Source organism: Phacochoerus africanus, chromosome 2, assembly GCF_016906955.1.
Source record: "Phacochoerus africanus isolate WHEZ1 chromosome 2, ROS_Pafr_v1, whole genome shotgun sequence".
In the NCBI taxonomy this organism is placed as follows: Eukaryota; Metazoa; Chordata; class Mammalia; order Artiodactyla; family Suidae; genus Phacochoerus; species Phacochoerus africanus.
In genome coordinates, this window is record NC_062545.1 from 5,425,640 (window position 1) to 5,446,343 (window position 20,704).

The window sequence follows — 20,704 nt, forward strand, 5'->3', positions numbered from 1 at the left end:
CAATGTAATATGTGAAAAATAGCGTGTGTGTGTGTGTGTGTGTGTGTGTGTGTGTGTGTGTGTATACATGTGACTGGATCACTTTGCTACACAGCAGAAATTGACACAACATTGTAAATCAACTGTACTTTATTTTAAAAATTTTTTTAAAATTACAGCGGCTGACCTTTAAAATACTTTCTACACATCTATAACTTAACATGCATATTTATTAATTCACCAAATATTGAGGACATACAATATTATCAGAGAATTTACCTACTTGTAGAGCTAAAAGGAATCTCAAGCAGCATATGAATTCCTTGTTTTACTTTTGATAAACTGAAATGCAAAGGGGCTGGAAACACATCCAAGTTTAAATTTTAAGGTTTTTTTTTTTCTCAGCTCTATCATCATAATAACAAGCTCAGTTTCATGGATTCTAGACATTTTTAGGCTAGGATCCATGGAACTTGATTTAAAAATGCTTTTGCAATAACTGTATGACAAAAGGAAGTCCCAAATATTGCTGAGCAAATTACAGTTAAGTAGTTTTAATTTTATAACTAAAATATAACACACTTGGAACTGAGAGTTTATTTCAAAATGATGTCTCTGTTATCTAAAAATAGTCCTGAAAGCAATGGTTGGACTACACAATTTATTTTAAATTGTTTTGTTTAAAGTAATAGGCATTGGTGGTCCTTTAAGTTCTTTGTTGTAGAGGGGAAAAAAATAGAAGATTGATAGCCTTTCCTAACAAAATGAGATGCAACAATCAAATTATAAAAAATAAATCTTGACAGCTGAAGGCTAAAAAAAGTTCACTCAAAAGCAGCTCTCTTTCTATAGCTAAATATGGGAAAAGGCCACGTATTCAAGTGCCCAAGTGTGACTCTTGCTATCAACTTGTCCCTAGAGAGTCATCAGATATTTCAATTTAGACTGTGCTATTTAGCATCTGTCTTGTACAACTGATAAAATGCCTGAATGACTGAGACAGCTTGGCTAATACACTGTCACACCTAACACTAAGGCCAAAGAAATGAGTGAACTAAATGTGAAAGGAGAATATAAATGGGTTAGAGTTTAAAATATATTCTATTCCTCTTATGCCTTTAACATTGAAAGTATGGAAAATAGTTTATATCTAAACATGCATCTTTAGTGTCTTGCAACAGAGATATTTCTTACTGAATAATTAGAGTAAAAATGTTATTTTGTGTATATGAAGAGACTATTAGCATTTCCATCTTACATATAATGCATATTTTAATAGAAAATTTGAAAATCCTGTGCCTAATGATGCAAACTGATATCCTCCAGAAAGAACTGTTTAATAGAAAACAATTTTTATAACTATCTACAACAAAAAGACATTTACATTGGTTAAAAAAGAGTTCTTCCTTCCCATAAGTCAAATGACTTCTTCTAAAAGTAATTTGAAAGTTCATACAATTTACAGAGATATTAATTACTGTGATTATAATTTAAAAATTCTAATGGTCAGATAAAAGAAGAAAGCAATGTACGAAAACATGTATTATTGCATACAAAGCATGCATATTACAACTTAACTGGAAGCTAACAAAGTAATAAATACAATATTAGAGCCTTATAACTCTGGGTTTTTCCCACCATGGTTTCTACTACTACCATGGTTCGTTCAACTATAAGAGAAATGTTAAGAATGTGAAAGGAAATAAAGGAATGAAGACTTACCTAAAGAGTGTGTCATCTATCCGAGGTAAAGATAGTAATGCATCATTCCTTACTCGTATGCAATAGGTTTTTACTTTTATCTACCTTATATTTTTATTTTTAAGTAAAGTACATTTCTTCCTGAGCCCAGATCTTTATGTGTGAAAGCAAGCTGAGATTAGGTCAGCTTGTGGCCAAAATAAAGTCAGCTAGTGCACATGGATACTAAATTCTTAACCTCTTCCTTATTAACAACAAGCCAGTCTTGGCCATTTGTCTAACCGATGCTAACCAGACACTCATGACTTATAAAACCAGACTTACCAATGTCTTCCTTTCATTCAGAAGAGTTTCTTCTTGCACAGATAGAGTTTACTTTAGATGGATGTAATTAGATGATTTGAGTAAAATTTGTAAGCATGATTTGAAATATGTTAGATATTAGAATTACATACAAAATTCCACATACTTGAATATGCAATTTATACACATGCATGCACACACCCTCTATAAAGCCTGAGTCAGGGAGGAGTTCACTCATCTGTCTTCCTTTGAAATATGTTACTGCATCTTTATTTTTATTATACAATAAAATATGAGATAACCATGACTTTAAAAGAAATATAGGAGTCAAAAAATGCCCTCCCTGACAGCCTACTTTAGTTCCTTAGTATTTAGCAAGTACCAAATCTCAAAAGTTAAAAATTACTTCTATAATAAACATTTCTTCCTTCTTTGTATTCAAAAATCATACAAATAAAGTATGAACTCCATTTACTGTAAAATTAGGAGAAAAATTTGACCACCAAAAGCTCACTGAGATAAAGCACAAGTCATGTGGGAGGAACAGAAAGAGATGAAATACAGTGAGTGATGAGAGTTCACTGAGAGGATCCAGAAAACAACACAAGAATAATTTTGGATGAGGAAAATCTCCTGAAATGCAAACTTTGTTTATTTGCAAAAATGAGGTTATATAGAGTTTACAGAAGAAGATGATTCATATCCATTTGGCATCAGAGAAGCAGAGGAGAATGACCACCAAAATAAATATATAAACAAATAATTTTTGCAACCTTCATTCTTTCTGACAGCTGAGATAAAGCAGCATTTTAGATTAAGAATTCCAGAAGAATGTTATACTCTACATGACCCAAAAACCTAGTTCAAATTACCGTTTAGGAAAAGCTAACTCATTCAATGATGAGTATTCAAATAAAACCTAACACAGCATTAAAACAAAAACACTGTAAGAAAAAAAAAGCAATGAGAGAGCAACAAAACTTCCCAATTGAAGAAAATACCATGCAGAGATGAATACTGTCATGAAACATTTTGTCAAGAATTTAAACAACTTGAAGCAATTAGTTCCATGGAAAAAGATCAAAAACTAGAAATGCAAGAATTATGATAAGGGAAGAGATTCTAATGTGATAGAAGAAAATGAAACATAAGCTGGTATAACTCTAAGAACAAGTAGGAATAAAAAAAAATCAAAATATGAAGATGAAACTGGACGAGGTAAAAGGGAAAAGGAACACTGTAAAAAAAAAAAAAAGAAGAAGAAGAAGAAGAGAGAGTATAGCTGACTGAACTAGGAAAAATGAATGATGTGAGAGACCAAAGTGGATGATGTGAAAGACTAGCAAAGGAGATCTAACTGGGATTTATTCCAGTGATGCGGGGATGGCTCGACATCACAATGTGATACACTGCATTAATGAAATGAAGGAGAAAAACATCATATGATCATAAAAAAAAAATTCACTGGGTCACCTTACTGTATAGTAGAACACTGCAAGCCAGCCATAATGGGAAAAAAATCATTAAAAAAATCAGTAGATGCAGAAAAAAAGCATTTGACAAAATTCAACATACATTTATGATAAAAACTCTCAACAAAAATAGGTAAAGAGGAAATGTACCTCAACCTAATAAAGCTATATATGACAAGCCCACAGCTAACATCACACAACCATTAAAACCTATAAGTTCAGGAACCTGACAAGAATGCCAACTTGCATCACTTTTATTCAACATAGTATTGGAAGTCCTAGCCACAGAAATTAGGCAAGAAAAATAAATTTAAAAATTCAAATTGGAAAGAAAGAAATGAAACTATTTGTGAGTGACATGATACTATTAAGGGAAAATCTTAAAGACTCCTCCAAATAACTGTTAGAACTAATAAATGAATTTGGTAAAGTTGCAGGATATAAATTTAATAAATGGAAAGCTTATCTGTTTCCATACACTAATAAAAAACTATCAGAAAGAGAACTGAAGAAAACAATCCCATTTACAATTGCATCAAAAATAATAAAATACTTAGGAATTAATTAAACCAAGGAGATGAAAGAGTTGAAAACACTCTGACTATTGAAAACTGTAACACTGAAGAAATAAATTGAAGAAGACAGAAATAAATGAAAAGATAACTTGTGCTCATGGATTGAAAGAATTAAGATTGTTAAAATGTCCACACTACCCCAAACGATCTACAAATTTAGTAAAATCTGGAATATGCAACATTCCAGTGGCATTTTTCACAGAACTAGAACAAATAATTCTAAATTTGTATGTGACTACAAAACCCCCAAATAACTAAAGCAATCTTGAGGAAAAAGAACAAAGCTGTAGCTATTACATTCCTTGTTTTCAAACTATACTACAAAGCTAGAGTAATCAAAGCATGGTTTTGGCAGCAAAGAGACACATAGGTCAATGGAACAGAATAGAGAGCAGCCCGTTCCCTGCAAAAAAAAAACCCACACCTACATGGTCAATTATTTTAGACAAAGGAGCCAAGAACACATAATAGGGAAAGAACAGTTTCTTCAATAAATGATGTTACAGCTATATGCAAAAGGATGAAAGTGGACCACTATCTTAACCCCAAAATTAACTCAAAATTGACCAAAGGCTTGAATGTAAGACCTGAAACTATAAAACTCTCAGAAGAAAATATATGCAGTAGGCTCTTTGATATCATTTTTGGTTTTGAATTTTTCGATTGGACTCAAAAAGCAAAGGCAACAAGAGCAAAAATAAACAGGTGAGACTACATCTAACCAGAAAACTTCTGCACACAAAAAGGAAACCATCAACAAAATGAAAAGATAATCTATGTAATGACAGAAAATATCTGCAAATCATTTATCCAGTAAGGGTCTAACACCCAAAATACAAAAAGAACCCAAAGAACTTAACAGCAAGAAACAAACACACACACAAGAAACCCCACAAAACCTCACAAACAATCCAATTAAAAAGTGGGTAGAGGATCTCATACACGCTTTTTTCAAAGACGACATCCAGATAGCTGACAAGTACATAAAAAGAGGCTCAAGATCTCTAATTACGAGGGAAATGCAAATCAAAACCACAGTGAAATATCATTTCACACCTCCTAAAATGGCTATTATAAAAAATACAAGAGGTAACAAGTGATGGTGAGAATGTGAAGAAAAGGGAACCCTAGTACACTGTTCATGAGAATGTAAATTAGAGCAGCCACTAAGAAAAACAGTATGGAGACTTCCTCCCAAATTAAAAATAAAACCACCATATGTTCAAGTAATTCCACTTCTGAGTATTTATCCAAAGAAAATGAAAACAGTAATTCAAAAAGATATATGCACCCCATGATCACTGCAGCATTATTTACAATAGCCAAGATATGGAAACAAACTAAGTGTCCATCAATGGATGAATGGATAAGGAAATTGTAAAAGATATATAAGATAAAGACACACACACACACACACACACACACACACACACACACACACACACACACTATGCAGCCATTAATAAAAGAAAGAAACTTTGTTATCAGCAACAACACAGATGGATCTTAAGGGTATTATGATAGTAAAATAAGTCAAAGAGAAGACAAATACCATTGATTCCACCTATATGTAAAATCCTAAAAATAAAACAAACAAAAGAAAATAAATAAAGCTCATAGCTACAGAGAACATACTGGTGGTTACTGGAGAGAATGGCATTGAAGGGTGGGCAAAATAAAGAGCATCAACTATGATGATGAACGGTAACTAGACTTATTGGGGTGATCGCTTTGAAGAGTGTACAAATATCAAATTATAATACTACACACCTGAAACATGTTATATTCCAATTTCTCCTGAAAAAGTCAAAATTAATGAATAGTAAGCAAAACAACAAAAAATCTATTCTACTACCTCTTTAAATATGTATATGCTTTCCCTTTGAGAAATTTTCCTGGACAATCTACAATAATAAGGGTCTCAGGTTTTATAAGTGATAAATCTTGTCATTTTACTACAGCTATCCAATAAAATGTAACTCGATATTTTGGAAGTGCAAAGTAATTTAAAAGACTTATTCAGATCTCTTCTTGCTTTAAGTTGTCTTTTGATACATAGCCAGATCAACACAGATCAAGATAAGACTACTCTTAGAGGCGTTTTAATGTTAAAACATTATTCCTCCAAAAACCAATTTATATCTTCAGCCTACTTAAGGATGTATAATAAATTTTGTGCAGAGAGAAAAATCAGGTTTACAACGTATTTTGGAAAAGAGAGAGAGAAAGATTTTAAATGGGCACCTCACCCTATAAACTTAACCAAGAATAATTTGAGACAGTAAAATTCCTTTTTAATCTCTAGAAAGAAAAATATATGCTTCTTAGTAAAATTTATATCTTGAAAAACAACATGACTATGGATTTTTATGGTAAACTTCTTTGATTTTTTTCCTTTCAACAGAGATCTTTAGTTCCCTAAAAATAGTAAGCATGTTCAAGTATCTGATGTACCGATATAGTTATGCTACAAAATAAAATAAAATAAATATATTTTACCAACACTTTGTTACCTAGTGCTACAGGAACTAAAAATTATTTGATGGAAATATTATAAAAATGATAATAGTAAAGTTCAGTCGTTTCAATTACTCTGAAAATTGTTCAAACTTTTAAGACTCATCAAGTTACTTCCTTATTACTCAAAGATCAAACAAGGGAAAAAAAATGTCTTCTGCATTCTTTCAGATTTCTTGCAAATGTTTACTTCAATTAATCTTTTAAATTTCTCAAGATTTTAAAAAATCTTGGGCACTTATCCAACACCTACATCGAACTAACTTTAACACATTTCAAAAAACTGAAAGGACAAGTATCCTTATGTCTCCCAACTCTGAAGGAAATGGGAAAGATTAAAAGAATGAACTACACATGGAATGGCTAAGTAAAAAAAAAAAAAAAAAAAAACTGAAAAAAATTAGTTGACTTGTTACAAAACATTAGAACATTAAGGTTTTTATTTTCTTCCTAAATCTTGTGTGCCTGATTTTTAAAAATATTTTACAAACGTAACACAGATGGCAATGTGTTATTTATAATCACAGACAAATATTAACATCTGTTTCAGACAATGGTTTGCCTTGGAAAAGGGAAAGTGATAGGTCAACGATATATATATATCTCACTAGATATACATGTTAGGCCTCCTGCTACATTTTTTTAACAAGCAGTTAAAGAAATTAGAGTTAAAAAAAAAACCTCAGTACAATTCTATCAATCAAACAGAGTATTAATCTAAGAAATTTGCTGACATAAGGAAACATAAAGTGCTCTTTATTAAAGCCTGCCAATATTTTGTAGCTTCTCCACCAGGCAATAAAACTATAAGTACAGAGTACATCAGCAGCCCTAATAAAACTGGTAGGTCTTCTCAGTCTGGCAGGGTAAGAAATAAAACACAGATGAGCTACCCATAAATGAATAACCTAATATCAATCACTTCTTTGCCATCATGCAAACGCTAAGGGCAGATAGCATATTTATTTTTCTTCCTATTACAAACTATTACTCATGTTATAAATTTTAGCATTTCTATATTTACAAAACTGCTACAGTTTTGTGTCATTTAAAATGTTATTTGGAAGTTATGTCTAGGATATACTTCACTGTACATTATATTTGACCTAAGAGAACTCTGCACTAATAATGAACTTAAGTTCTTTTTATTGAAATTGAAGTTCAACCTAAGTAATACAATGTGATTGATAAACATTACCAGCAACATGGATTAAACTAGAGACCCACACACTAAGTGAAGTAAGTCAGAAAGACAAATATCATTTGATATCACTTATATCTGGAATCTAATATACGGCACAAATGAAATTTTCCACAGAAAAGAAACTCATGGACTTGATGAAAAGACTTGTGGTTGCCAAGGGGGAGGTAGAGGGAGTGGGATGGACTAGGAGTCTGGGGTTAATAGATGCAAACTATTGCATTTGGAATGGATAAGCAATGAGATCCTGCTGGATAGCACTGGGAATTACATCTAGTCAGTTATGACGGAGCATGATGGAGGATAATGTGAGAAAAAGAATGTATATATGTATGTGTGACTGGTCGCTTTGCTGTACAGTAGAAACTTGAAAGAACACTGTAAACCAGCTATAATGGAAAAAATTAAAATCATTTTTAAAAAGAAAAAAATTATGGACCTTGCTCATATGGATTCTTGAACAATTCACAAGGACAAACTCCAAAACATTAAAAAATGAGAAAAAAAAATTTCTCAAAAAAACAAAAATTGTGTTAGTCAAAAACTACTTGCTACTATAACAATCAAAACCCCCAATTTTTATTGTGTGAAATCCATAAAAATTTTGTTTCTTCCAAAATTCAAAGCAGATATTTCTGCCTTCTACTTGGTCTTTCTGGGAATCGGCCTCCTCGACATTATGGCTCTATTCTTTCCCAGGTCCTAGAATTTCTCTCCACTGAGTCAGCTGATGGGAAAGAGAGAGAATGGATGAGTGCCCACACAAGGATTTTATGGACCATACCAAGTTTTTATGGACTGTGGGGAGCCGAGAAGATGCAGGGACTCAAAACAAGGACCTTGCCTGACGGCAAAAAAAAAAAACTGAAGGCAGGTTCCTAACCAAGCAAGGGAGCTCACCTGAATGGTACAAGCCAAAGGTGGGCTTCTGGTCAGGATAAAAAGCCTGCCTGAAAGGTACAAGCCGAGGGCAGGCCTCAGGTTACACAGCTCTCACGTTGATGCTGATGGGGACGAATTGGGGCTTTCCTGGGAAAACAATTTCCATGTTTGCGCTGGAGAACATGGATTGTTTCTCGGGTGACCTAGTCTTTCCTGCTGTTTTATTCGTTATTCTGTTTTCCTCAGTCTTTCCTGATTATTTACTTCTTATTCTTATTTCCCATTCTTATTTTCCTGTGGCGATTTGTGATTTAACAAAGTTACAACAATAATATAATAAGAATTTCATCCTGAAGGACTTTCCCCTATTTAAATCCAACTTAGTTAAAACATAGTGTTTATCTATTACCTAGTTATATAGTAAACTTTAGAGTTAGGATCTTGATGAGGTTCATAAAAGTAAGACATGTATTATCCAAAAAACCTAGCTGTGAGTTTTGTCCTTGATTTTAAAAGCTTTTAAGTGACAGCTAGTTTAGTTAAGTTGGTTTATATTTTCTTACACTATCTCCCTGCCATAACGCTTTGAAGATAAGCACCAGTCTACAAACAAGGTTTGTGAATGCCAAATTCTTGTGTCTATGGCCTCTTCAAAGTACTCACTAAGTTTAGTTAAGATAGAGATCTTAAAACAGGATGCATAGCTGCTGTACCATGTAATAGTTAACCAATGGACTTTTAACACTGTGATATAATCTGTAGTGAAAAACTGTCTATATCAACAACCACTGTTGCCAATAAAGTTTGAGCAGTCCAGCGCCCTGAAAGAAGGGACAAAGAGGCTATCTCCGTAATTGTACATTCGCCGACACCGCATCTCTCTCCTATAGGGAAAAAGTGTACACTCCCTGGCCGCTGGAGCTGGCCTCTGGCAACAATGGACCACACGAGAAATGGCATATATTGTTTCCACACACATTCCATTGGCCGAAACTCAGTAAAATGGCTACTTCTCCCTGCAAAAGAGGATGGGAAACTTTGTCTAGTTGTGTGCTCAGGAACATGAGAAGACAGGTTTTGTAAGAGTCTAACTAGTCTTTGCCTAAGTCCACCAGTCTCACCATCAGATCTCCATTTTACTCTTTTTTTTTTTTTTCACCATAGACAACTCAAAGTTCCACATAGGCATCACATAAAGCTCAAAGTTGAGGACCTCTAAGTCATGTGATATGTATGATCTCAAAGGGCAGTTTACCTGCCCTTCCGTACACCAATATACGATGACGGATCAGGACAGGCAGGCACAATGATTACCTGAATTTAGGAAAGGGAACATAGAGATGTGGCAGCTCCTGCCAGAAAGGCAATGTAAAAGGTGGTAAGAAAAATTCCTTCATTAGCACCTAATCTTATTCTCTGGAGGGACCCTTCTTCCTACACCGCTCTCCATGGGTTCTGGCCCTACTCTCAAGGAGTTTCCTACTTATTACTCTAATTGGATATTAAGTATAAACCATCAGAACTGGGGGCTCAGTTCCTTTGGTATTGGTAGAGCTTGCATAATATACTTCATGCTTTGCAAGATTCAGGATCCAAGGATTTGTTTAAGAAGTTAACAAGCAAATGGTTAGTTCATGGTTTCTTTTTTTTTTTTTTTTTTTGTCTTTTTTGCTGTTACTTGGGCCACTCCCGTGGCATATGGAGGTTCCCAGGCTAGAGGTCGAATAGGAGCTGTAGCCACCGGCCTACACCAGAGCCACAGCAACGTGGGATCCAAGCCGTGTCTGCAACCTACACCACAGCTCACGGCAACGCCGGATCGTTAACCCACTAAGCAAGGGCAGGGACTGAACCCGCAACCTCATGGTTCCTAGTCAGATTCGTTAACCACTGCACCACAACGGGAACTCCCGGGTTCATGGTTTCTTTGGCAAAACAATTATCCCCCAAATATTGTGAAATTGTGTGTTTCTTTATTGTCAGTGGTATGTTCTGATAACCATGGCCAAATGTCTTTCTGAGTGCTGTTTCCTCAAGCTTGATTTATTTCCGTACTTCCTTGCCTCCATGACACTCTTTCTCTTTTCTGCAAGTGTATATGTGTGTACATACTTGTGGCTCCCCTAAAGCTATGTGAAAATCAATTGGGAAAGCCATACTTTGATATAGGCTGCAGTGCTGCATCAGTTTGTTCAACTGAGATGTTTAACTGGGATTTTATAGCTAAGAACTTTCTCAAGCATATTTACTACTATTGAGGGTCAGTAAGAAGTTCTATTTTCCAAACATGTAAGGATTTTGATCACTGAAATGTCTCTATTCTCATTTTTCACGTTTGGAAATGAGCAAATTCCTACCTGATCACACTTCTTTCTTATTACACCTTGCTGAAGGAATCAAGAGTAGCCAAAACATTATTATTATGAGCCTTTCTAAGCAGCTCCCCAGAGCCACAGTCCCAAAGGACACTGTCTGCCTTTCAAATTGCTACAATTGAGAATGAACTTTTTTTTTTTTTTTGTCTTTTTAGGGCCACATCTGTGGCATATGGAGGTTCTCAGGCTAGGGGTCGAATTGGAACTATAGCTTCTGGCCTACACCACAGCGCAGCAATGCCAGATCCAAGCCACGTCTGTGACGTACACCACAGCTCACTGCAATGCTGGATCCTTAACCCACTGAGTGAGGTCAGGGATCGAACCTGTGTTAGATCCTAGTCAGATTAGTTTCTGCTGCGCCAAGCCAGGAACTCTGACAGTGAACATTTTTTTTTTTTTTCATAGAATCCCAGTATTTCTCAGTGTTTCAGTCTGCTGTATCTTTTTCTCACAGCCTTGCTGCCTAATTGCTAAGTCATTAACACATACTTTCAGGTTTTTGTTATATAATCTCACTCTAGAACCAATTTCTGAATTTCTGTATTAGGAAAACACGCACACACACAAGAAAACAAAAGAACAAAATAAAAACCCTTAACGGCCTAAAACTATAACATCTAATTTTTTAAGCACACAAAGTCCAATGCCAGGGTTCCTGCTTGGTGGGTGGGCTTTAAGGCAATGCTTCCATCTTGTGGGTCTACTACCTTCCTCTAGATCCTCACACTCCTCTCCACCAGACAAGCAGATGGAGAAATTGAGAGAAGACGACCATGGGAGGGGGTTTTAGAAAAAGGGTTGGAGGTATGTCTATTAGCTAGAACGTATTTACATGTAAGGGAATTAAAAAGCAGAAAGAGGTTTGGTGAGTTCCAGACATATAACAAAGTCAAAATAACAAAGCTCTACTGAAGGACATAAAGGAAGACTTGAAGAAATGAAGATTCAAATCTTGTTTTTCTGAGGAAAGACTTGATATTCTAAATTCTCCATTTTCATCTAATTAATACGTAAAGTCAACATAATTATAATCCAATTAATGGAGTGGTTAAGGAACTTAGATAATAATAATTTCAAGCTTATAATAAAGAGTAAAATATATTTAAAATGGTAACAAGGCATGTGAAAAGATAGGACGCTTATGTTTAATTAATATAAAAACAAGTTGATTCCCTTTCCTTCTAACCAGTTGCCAAAATGCATTGATGATATCAATTGTTGACAAGTATAGAAAGGAAATCATACATAATCATATGATTCTTACAATCATTTTCTGTTAGAGGGACTCCAAATCAAGTACAGTCTTTCTAGAGCGAAGTTTGAGAATAGGTTTCAAATTTTATGTTAACATCTTTTGATCCAGCAATTATAATTCTAGAAATTTATACTAATGAGATAATTGTAAAGTTCACAGAGATGTAAGAATACTTATTTTATCACACTTTGAATTGGAGAAAAATGACTACCTGTCTCTAAAACAGACTGGTCAAATAATGTCCTTAAAAAGCAGCCATTAAAAATTATAATATAGGCTAATTATTCACATATGAAGAGGTGCCAACACATAGTGAAGAATGAAAAAAAAACAGATTTTATAAGTAGTAAGTATGTGTGTATATGGAGAGGAGAGAAAATTGAGAACTTGTGAATGAATGCTTACAAAATATTAAGCATTCATCACTCATGTTCCCAGTCAATGGTTGTCTAGAACTTGTGTTAAATGTTAAAAGTGGTTATTTCTGTGTATGAATATAGGTGATATTTGTCTTAAGTTGCAGTACAAAGTTTGTGGAGAAACTTTGTGACATAGATTTAGAAGATCCTTAGCAGCAGCAATGCAATTGTGTGACTTCTGGCAGGTTATTAAACCATATGAGCTTGAGTTTTCTCAACTGTAAAAGTGAGATAATAATGCCTACTTCACAAACTTGTAAGATTAGATTAGATATTTAAAAGTTCTTAACACTTTCAACAAAATTATTTTTAAACTATTTTTTCCTATTTTTTTCATAAAAGCATCTGAAAAAAATTTCTGGATTTACACAAACTTTGAGATTAAACTTTGGGGTAGAAAACTCTGAATTAAGTTCCATTTTTCCAGAATATGTCTCATCTTGATAGAGGTTCCATGTTGACTCAGAAAAAGTGTATATTCTGATATCCTTATATTGTTGATGGGATGTTCTATAAATGTTAATTAGATAAATTTGAATGTCAGCATTTTTCAAGTTTCGTATATCCTTACTAATTTTCCTTCTACTCTGTTATTTACCATTGAGGAAGAAGTGTTGATATCACTATTATTGTATATTTGTGTATTCCACCATGCAGTTCTATCAGTTTTTGCTTAATGTTTAGGATTGTTTTGACTTGATGAATTGATCCCTTTATTATTATGAAATGATCCCCTTTACTCCTTGTATTTTCTGTTCTTGTATCTTCTTTGTGTGATACTAATTACCACCATACTTTTATTTTGACTAGTACTACCATGTTACATATTGTTCCTTTTAATTTTACCCTACTATGTCTTTATATTTTAAGTGGGTTTCTTGAAGGCAAAACATAGTTGGTTCTTCCTTTTAAACCCAATTGATAATCACTGCCTTTAATTGGGGTTTTTAAGCCTTTTACATTTAATGTGATTATTGATATTATGGGTTTAAACATACAAAATGCTATTTTTTTCTTTTTATTTCATTTGTCCTTTTTCGCTATTTCCTGACTTCTTTTGGAAATCTTGGGAATTTTTTTATTATTGTGTTTTATATCTTCTTTTGGGATTATTAGCTATAATTTTTATTGTTATTTTAATGATTGCTTTGGAGCTTAGAGCAAATATTTTTAATTTATCCCTGTCCACTTTCAAGTGACAGTATACTACACATCAAGTATAGCACATAAAAATCATCCAAAAGTGTACTTCCTTTACTCCTATTTGGGCTTTATGATATTATAATCATAGGTCTTACTTGTATATAGTTATAAACCTTGCACTATGCATTGTTATTTTCCCTTAAATAGCAGGTAAAATTTAAAGGTTTAAATAATTAGAATGTGTTATATATCACCTGGAATGATTAAAGAAATAAAGCATATTTTTACTCTTGTAGATTTTGTTTCTGGTTTCTACATCCCTTTGTGTAGATCTAGGTTTCTCTCTGGTTTCATTTTCCTTCTGTTTGAAGAATTTCTTTTAACATTTCTTTTAGTGAATGTCTGCTGGTGAGAAAAATGTTCAACTTATATATGTCTGAAAAAGCCTGAATTCACCTTCAGTTTTGAAAATATTTTCTTAGGATAAAGAATTACATGTTGACAATTTTTCTGAGTGCTTTAAAGACGTTCCTCCACTGTTTCCTAGCCAGCAATTTCTTTTTTCCCATGAGATGCCATACTTATTTTCTTTTCTCTGCTCACAATGTGTCATTTTTTTTTCTATATCTGTTCTTAAGGTTTTATTACTTGCTTCAAGCAACTGGATTATAATGGGCCTTGGTGCATGTTCTTCCTGTTTCCTGTGCTTGCTTTTTACTGAAATCTGTAGGTTTATAACTTCAACCAATTTGGGTGAAATCTAAGCCATAGTATCTTCAGTTATTTTACCTACTATTTCTTTGCCTTGCAATTTCAATGACACATATATTAGGCCACTTCTAGTTGTGTCACAGCTCATTAATGCTGTTTTCATTTTTTGTTAATTCTTTCTTCCTTCATGTTTCATTTTGGATAGTTTCTATTGCTAGCTTCAAGTTCACTAATCATTTGTTTCTGCAATGTCTTATCTTCCTTTAATTCTATCCATCGCATTTTTCACCTTGGACATTGTAGTTTCCATCAGTTAATACTGGCTTTGGATCTTTCTGTGTCTTCAATGTTTCTACAAACATGTAAGACATTTCCTCTTGGTCCTTGAATATATGACACAGAGACAAAGAATTATTTTAATGTACTATTTCTATCATTTGTGTACCTTCTGCATCAGTTTCAATAAATAGATTTTTATTCTTACTTTGGATTGTACTTATCTGCTCCTTTGCATGTCTCAGAATTTTTTGTTGGTTTCCAGACATTAACTTTTTGAATTCTGAGAATTATAGTCTTCTTATAAATATTCTTGAGGTTTCTCTAGCCATGGTTAGTTTATTTGGAATATTTGGGATCACTTTGATACTTTTAAGTCTTGCTTTTAAGTTTTATTAGGTAGTACCAAATCAGCATTTTGACTAGGGTTCATTTCTTCCTTAATGCTAGAAGACTCTTCTTAGTACTCTAACCAATGCCCTTTGAATTACTAGGTTTGCAGTTAGACTGTTGGGAACAGGAACTGTTTCCCCCTTGCTGAGCCCTGACTACCTTCGGTTTTATCCTTCCAGGTGGTCCTTTCCCAGCCTCTGCTGGTTTCCTCAAACGTGCACTGATCAGTACTCAGCAGACCACTTGAGAGGGGACCCCTGCAGATCTTGGGGTTCTTTCTGCATACCTTGGTCCTCTCTCAGACCCTGCCCTGTGATCTCTAGCTGACTTGCCTCACCTAAATTTGCAGCTCCCTTTCCTGAACTTGAGGTGACATCTGAGCTCTACCTGGGTTCCCACCCTGTATTAGTCTGCTCAAGCCCACAATAAACCACAGACTGAGTGACTTAAACAACAGAAATTTACTGTTTACAATTCTGATGTCAGAGTGTCAGCATGGTTGGGTACTGATGAGTTCTCTCTTCCTGGCTCTAGATGGTCACCTTCTTGCTGTGTCCTCACATGAGAGAGCACAAGATCACTAGTGCCTCTTCTTAAAAGGGCACTAATCCCATCATGAGGGCTCCACCCTCATTACTCATATAAACTTAACTCCCGAGGGTTTTATGTTTAAATATTAGGCATTAGGGCCTTAATATATGAATTTCAGGGAGGGAGAGATAATTCAGTGCATAGCATGCCTCCTATGTTATGCCCTGGAAACTTTCTCCAGGCAGTAAGTTGAGGCAATTGTAGGGTTCACCCCTTTTGTTTCCCATCTCCCTTGGATCAGTGTCCTTCATTCCCAATGTTCAGTGGCTTGAGCGCTTTTTTAAAAAATATATTTTGTCTGGCGTTAAGATGGAAAGATAATTCAGTTCCTGCTATCCCATCTTGACTGTAAATGGACTAGTCATTGTGTTAAATTACATTTCTATTGATTTTTGCATTACCATGTAAAAATAAATACCCTCCATACTTATTCTGAGGGAAAGACAATGGACCTTGCTCATGAGTCTCTCTTTTCCTTGGTCTCTAAGTGCAGATTCTCGTCTGTTGTAACATTCTTTATATGGTTTAAAATTTTGAATTGTATAAGAGCAATTAATTCCTACTAGGTAATCATATAAATTTTATAATGTTTTATAAACTTTTAAGTGTAGTCTTAATGTGTTTCTACCAAAGCCTATAAAAAAGCTGAAATTTAAAAAAAGCAGTTAAATATGTTGACACCTCAATGCATAATGTGATAGTATTTGGTAACTGGGCTTTGGGGAGGTGATTAGGTCATGAGAGTGGAGCCTCAAGAATTCCTTTAGTGCCCTTATAAGAAGATACCAGGGAGATGACCTCTCTCTCTACCATGTGAGGATACAACAAGGTGCCCATCTGCAAGCCAGGAAGAGTGTCCAGAACCAGATCAAGCTGGCACCCTGATTAACCTCCAAAAGTGTGAGAAACAACTTTCTGTTGTTTAAGTCACTCAGTCTACATGTTGTTGTTGTTGTTAGAGCAGCCAGAGCTGACTACAAGACCTGAGTACAGTAAGATAGAGACCTTTAATCAGCCTGGACATGGAGGATTAAAGAAGATAGAGAGGCAACCCCAAGATCTACACAGGATAAAAGGAGAAAATGATCCCTCTGTAAATGGAACATAGTTTTTCTCCCATGCCATTATTTCTATTACTGAAAAAAAAAAATCTTATACATAGTATTGTCATACAGATCAAAATGTATCAAAAAAAAAGAATCTATGGAAAAGCAATTCCATAATTACAAAGCACTACACAGGTTTTTGTTTGTTTGTTTGTTTTATCTTTTTAGGTCCATCCCCACGGCCTATGGAAGTTCCCAGGCTAGTGGTCAAATCAGAGCCACAGCTGCCAGCAGCGTAGGCTGGCAGTACACTATCACAGCAATGCAGGATCCAAGCTGTGTCTGTGACCTACACCACAGCTCAAGGTGACACCAGATCCTTAACCCACTGAGCGAGGCCAGGGATCGAACCTGTGTCCTCATGGATACTAGTCAGATTTGTTTCCGCTGAGCAATGATGGGAGCTCCTGTTTATTTTCAAAGGAAGAGCTCTACCTTCATTCAGACCATGAGATGACATCACAGATAGGACTTCTTTAGGATTTTTCAGGGAGACTCAAGGATCTATCATTACATCATATGCTGATTTCCATAAAGATCTAAAATAAGCTTTTTATTTAATCAATGATAATAACCAGAAAATTTTTAGCATTAATGTGTGCCTATTTTTAAAATATACAGACTAGTTTGTGTGTCTGAGTATACTGAGGACAGTTTGTGTATTTTAAAAACTAAGCTTGTCTCTTACCATTATTTATAAAAAACACACAGTGAAGTTTTGTAAAACTTCCCAGATGCTCTCTACTACTCAACTGGAAAATACAAACAAAAACAGAAGTTCCTACTCTGTCTCTCCTCTACTTCATCTTGCTGAAACCTTCTCCTGAAATCTCTGCTAGCTATGTCCCTTTGCTGCAAAGCTCCTTGCCAGTATTCTTCCTATAGTCTCTGGTTCATCTCTTTGTGTTCTCCTAATCCCATCCAATCGCATTTCACCTCCACCCCTCCCTAAAAATTGTTCTTTTCAAGATCACCAATGTCCTCCATGTTGCCAAATTCATTGTTTGGTCCTCAGTCTTCAGAGCTCAATCCGCTCTGTCTTGCTTAACAATTTCTGTCTGCAGTTTCCATCAATGCCTCAATGCAAGAGGCTAAAAAGTGAAATTAGCTCACATAATACGCAACACTTTAACTCTACTTCTTTCATTTAAATACTCAATTCTTTTCCACTCCCTGATGATTTTTCTCCTAAATCTTCCTCTATTCCTACTAGCCTCTCTTGAATTTGGACCCTCAGTTCCTTTCACTATACAATTTTTACCATAACTCTCTGCCTCTATTTTTTTTTTTTTTTTTTTATTTATTTTTTTGGCCATGCCAAAAATGTGGAAGTTCCCAGGCCAGGGATCAAACTCTTACCACAGCAGCAAACTGAGCTACTTCAGTGACAATGCTGGGTCCTCAACCTGCTGCTCCACAAGGGAATTCCTCTTACTTTTTATTTTTTTCTTTCACTTTTTAAAAATATTTATTTCCCCAGTCCATTTTTTTTTTATTCTCCTGTACAGCATGGTGACCCCGTTACACATACCTGCATTCACGCTTTTATCTTATCACATTCTCTGTAACGGTGTCAATGATTCTAAAGGTCTTCATCTTGAGCACCCTTGGCTCGAACGCTATCAATAGTTCAGCACCAGGAAATCAAGGCTCAGGGTAAGGTGGACCCTGTAGGTCTTGTTATAATTGTCTCTCAGGAATCTCTCTTATAGAAAAAAATGTTTATGCACATTCCTTTTTCTGTTTCAACGATGATTTTTTTCTTATTTCTCCAAGAATATCAAATGTTTTCCATGTTATATTTTGCTCTTTGCATGTAATTAAAAAAACTGTTTGCTTTGATTTTTCTCTTTGTGCTAGAGGCTTTCTTCAAAATTTTGTAACCCTACAAATCAATTTTTAGATTTCTTTGCCCGGTTAACTGAGTTACACCCCTGGAAGTTTTGTAACTTCCAAAGTCATATTTGTCTTATATTTATACCCATGCTTTTAAAAATTCATACCGTTTTAAAACAACCTCTTTCTGTTTTTTGGGGTTTTTTTAAAATTTTTTTGTCTTTTTGCCTTTTCTGGGGCTGCTCCCTCGGCATATGGAGGTTCCCAGGTTAGGGGTTGAATTGGAACTGTAGCCGCCGGCCTACACCACAGCCACAGCAATGCAGAATCCAAGCTGCATCTGAAACCTACACCACAGTTCACGGTAACACCGGATCCTTAACCCACTGAGCAAGGTCAGGGATCGAACCCGCAACCTCATGGTTCCTAGATGGATTGGTTAACCACTGAGCCACAATGGAAACTCCTCTTTCTGTTATTTTAGTGGGGTTAAGATTGACAGGAAATAAACACATTTGCTGCAATTTGTCATGCCCTAAACAAAAGTCCCATTACTTTTTAATAACATAAGTTACTATTTACTGAAGACATTTTTGTTTTTACACCTTTGTGACTTTGCTCATATTTCCCATCTTATCTCTGCCTTAGCGTCAGATTCAAAACATGCAAAAGTCTTTCCCAAATCCTTTCTACCATCACCTCACACCAGAAGTAATTTCTCCTTCCCTCCATCTTCCACACAGTTTATTTATTCTCCTTTGCAGTACAGTATTTGTACTCTCGCTGTCATATATCCCTGCTTGACTCCTTAAAAAGGGAAAGGGGTTTCATTTGCCTCCACCTGAGACAATGTCTCCTACACAGTAATGATCAACAAATATTCCACTAATAACATAATAAAGTGAATACATTTTTCTTGGAAGGATTTCGCTACCAATATATTTCTAGTAGTTATTCTCCTTATTCCAAAGGAAATTTCTCTTTATTTTTTCAAACCATTATCCACTTTATCTTGCAAAGATGTCAGCAGCTACAAGTATCCATATTTATTTCTCCTTTATTGCACACTTTCACGGTGATAATTAATTTTAATGCAATTTAAGAAAGGTGTGCAAGAAGAATACAAATGAAGCCTCGTCTCTGTGATTTCTCTAAAACACCATCTCCTCTACAGAGCGTTTTACAGTCTAAGATTGTAGAAGATACTACCAATCCTCCTCTCTTCATCTACTGTCACAATAATTATAGTTCTCAGGATCTGGTTACATGCAAATCAAAAATGTGGAAACACCAGACACTCTAATATGCTTTAAACTCATAAAACAATAAAATATAACCTCATGAGAGGGATGGTAGACTTCGAATGTATTGTCTACCTGACAGAACCCACTCTCCACCATTAAGTGAAAAGATTATCAAAGTTTATATGTCAGTAAAGTACTTGCATAGATAAATTAAAAGAGTATTTACCTGGAGTAAAGACATTTTATCCAATAATTCAACTGATGTTTTAATAAAGTAACCAAAAAGGGAGGTATGAGGCTATTTCACAAGGAGGAAATATTTCTAATTTTAATTTCAGAATTTATAACTTATTAAGTTTTAAAAATCTAATGCATTTCATTTTAATTTTATTTTGAGTTATAAAAGAAATATCAGAAAGTGTGCCCTGCTTATAAACTTCTTGAGGATAGGAATTTCCCCATAGCCCTATATGACTAAAGAAATACCTGTATTTATACAATTAAGCCTATGCAATTTAATCAGTATAAAATGATGCTAGTAGCCAAACATTTTCATTACCAAGAGATGGTATTCACTGAGTATCAAGTTGTTTATTACTCCAAGAAATGGTTACAGTATTTGTTATTAAGCCCATTAAATTATGTCTGTTAAGCACAAAGTAGTCTGAGTGATCAAAGCATACTTAGAAGGAATTTATGAATGTGGATATGGTAACAATAAG

General features: G+C 34.7%; 1 protein-coding gene across 1 annotated transcript in view; it reads right to left on the reverse strand.

The window, feature by feature from the left end:
- Positions 1–20,704, reverse strand: part of PACRG (parkin coregulated) — a 499,477-nt gene that overhangs the window by 439,089 nt on the left and 39,684 nt on the right. The gene's annotated exons all lie outside the window — the stretch shown is intronic.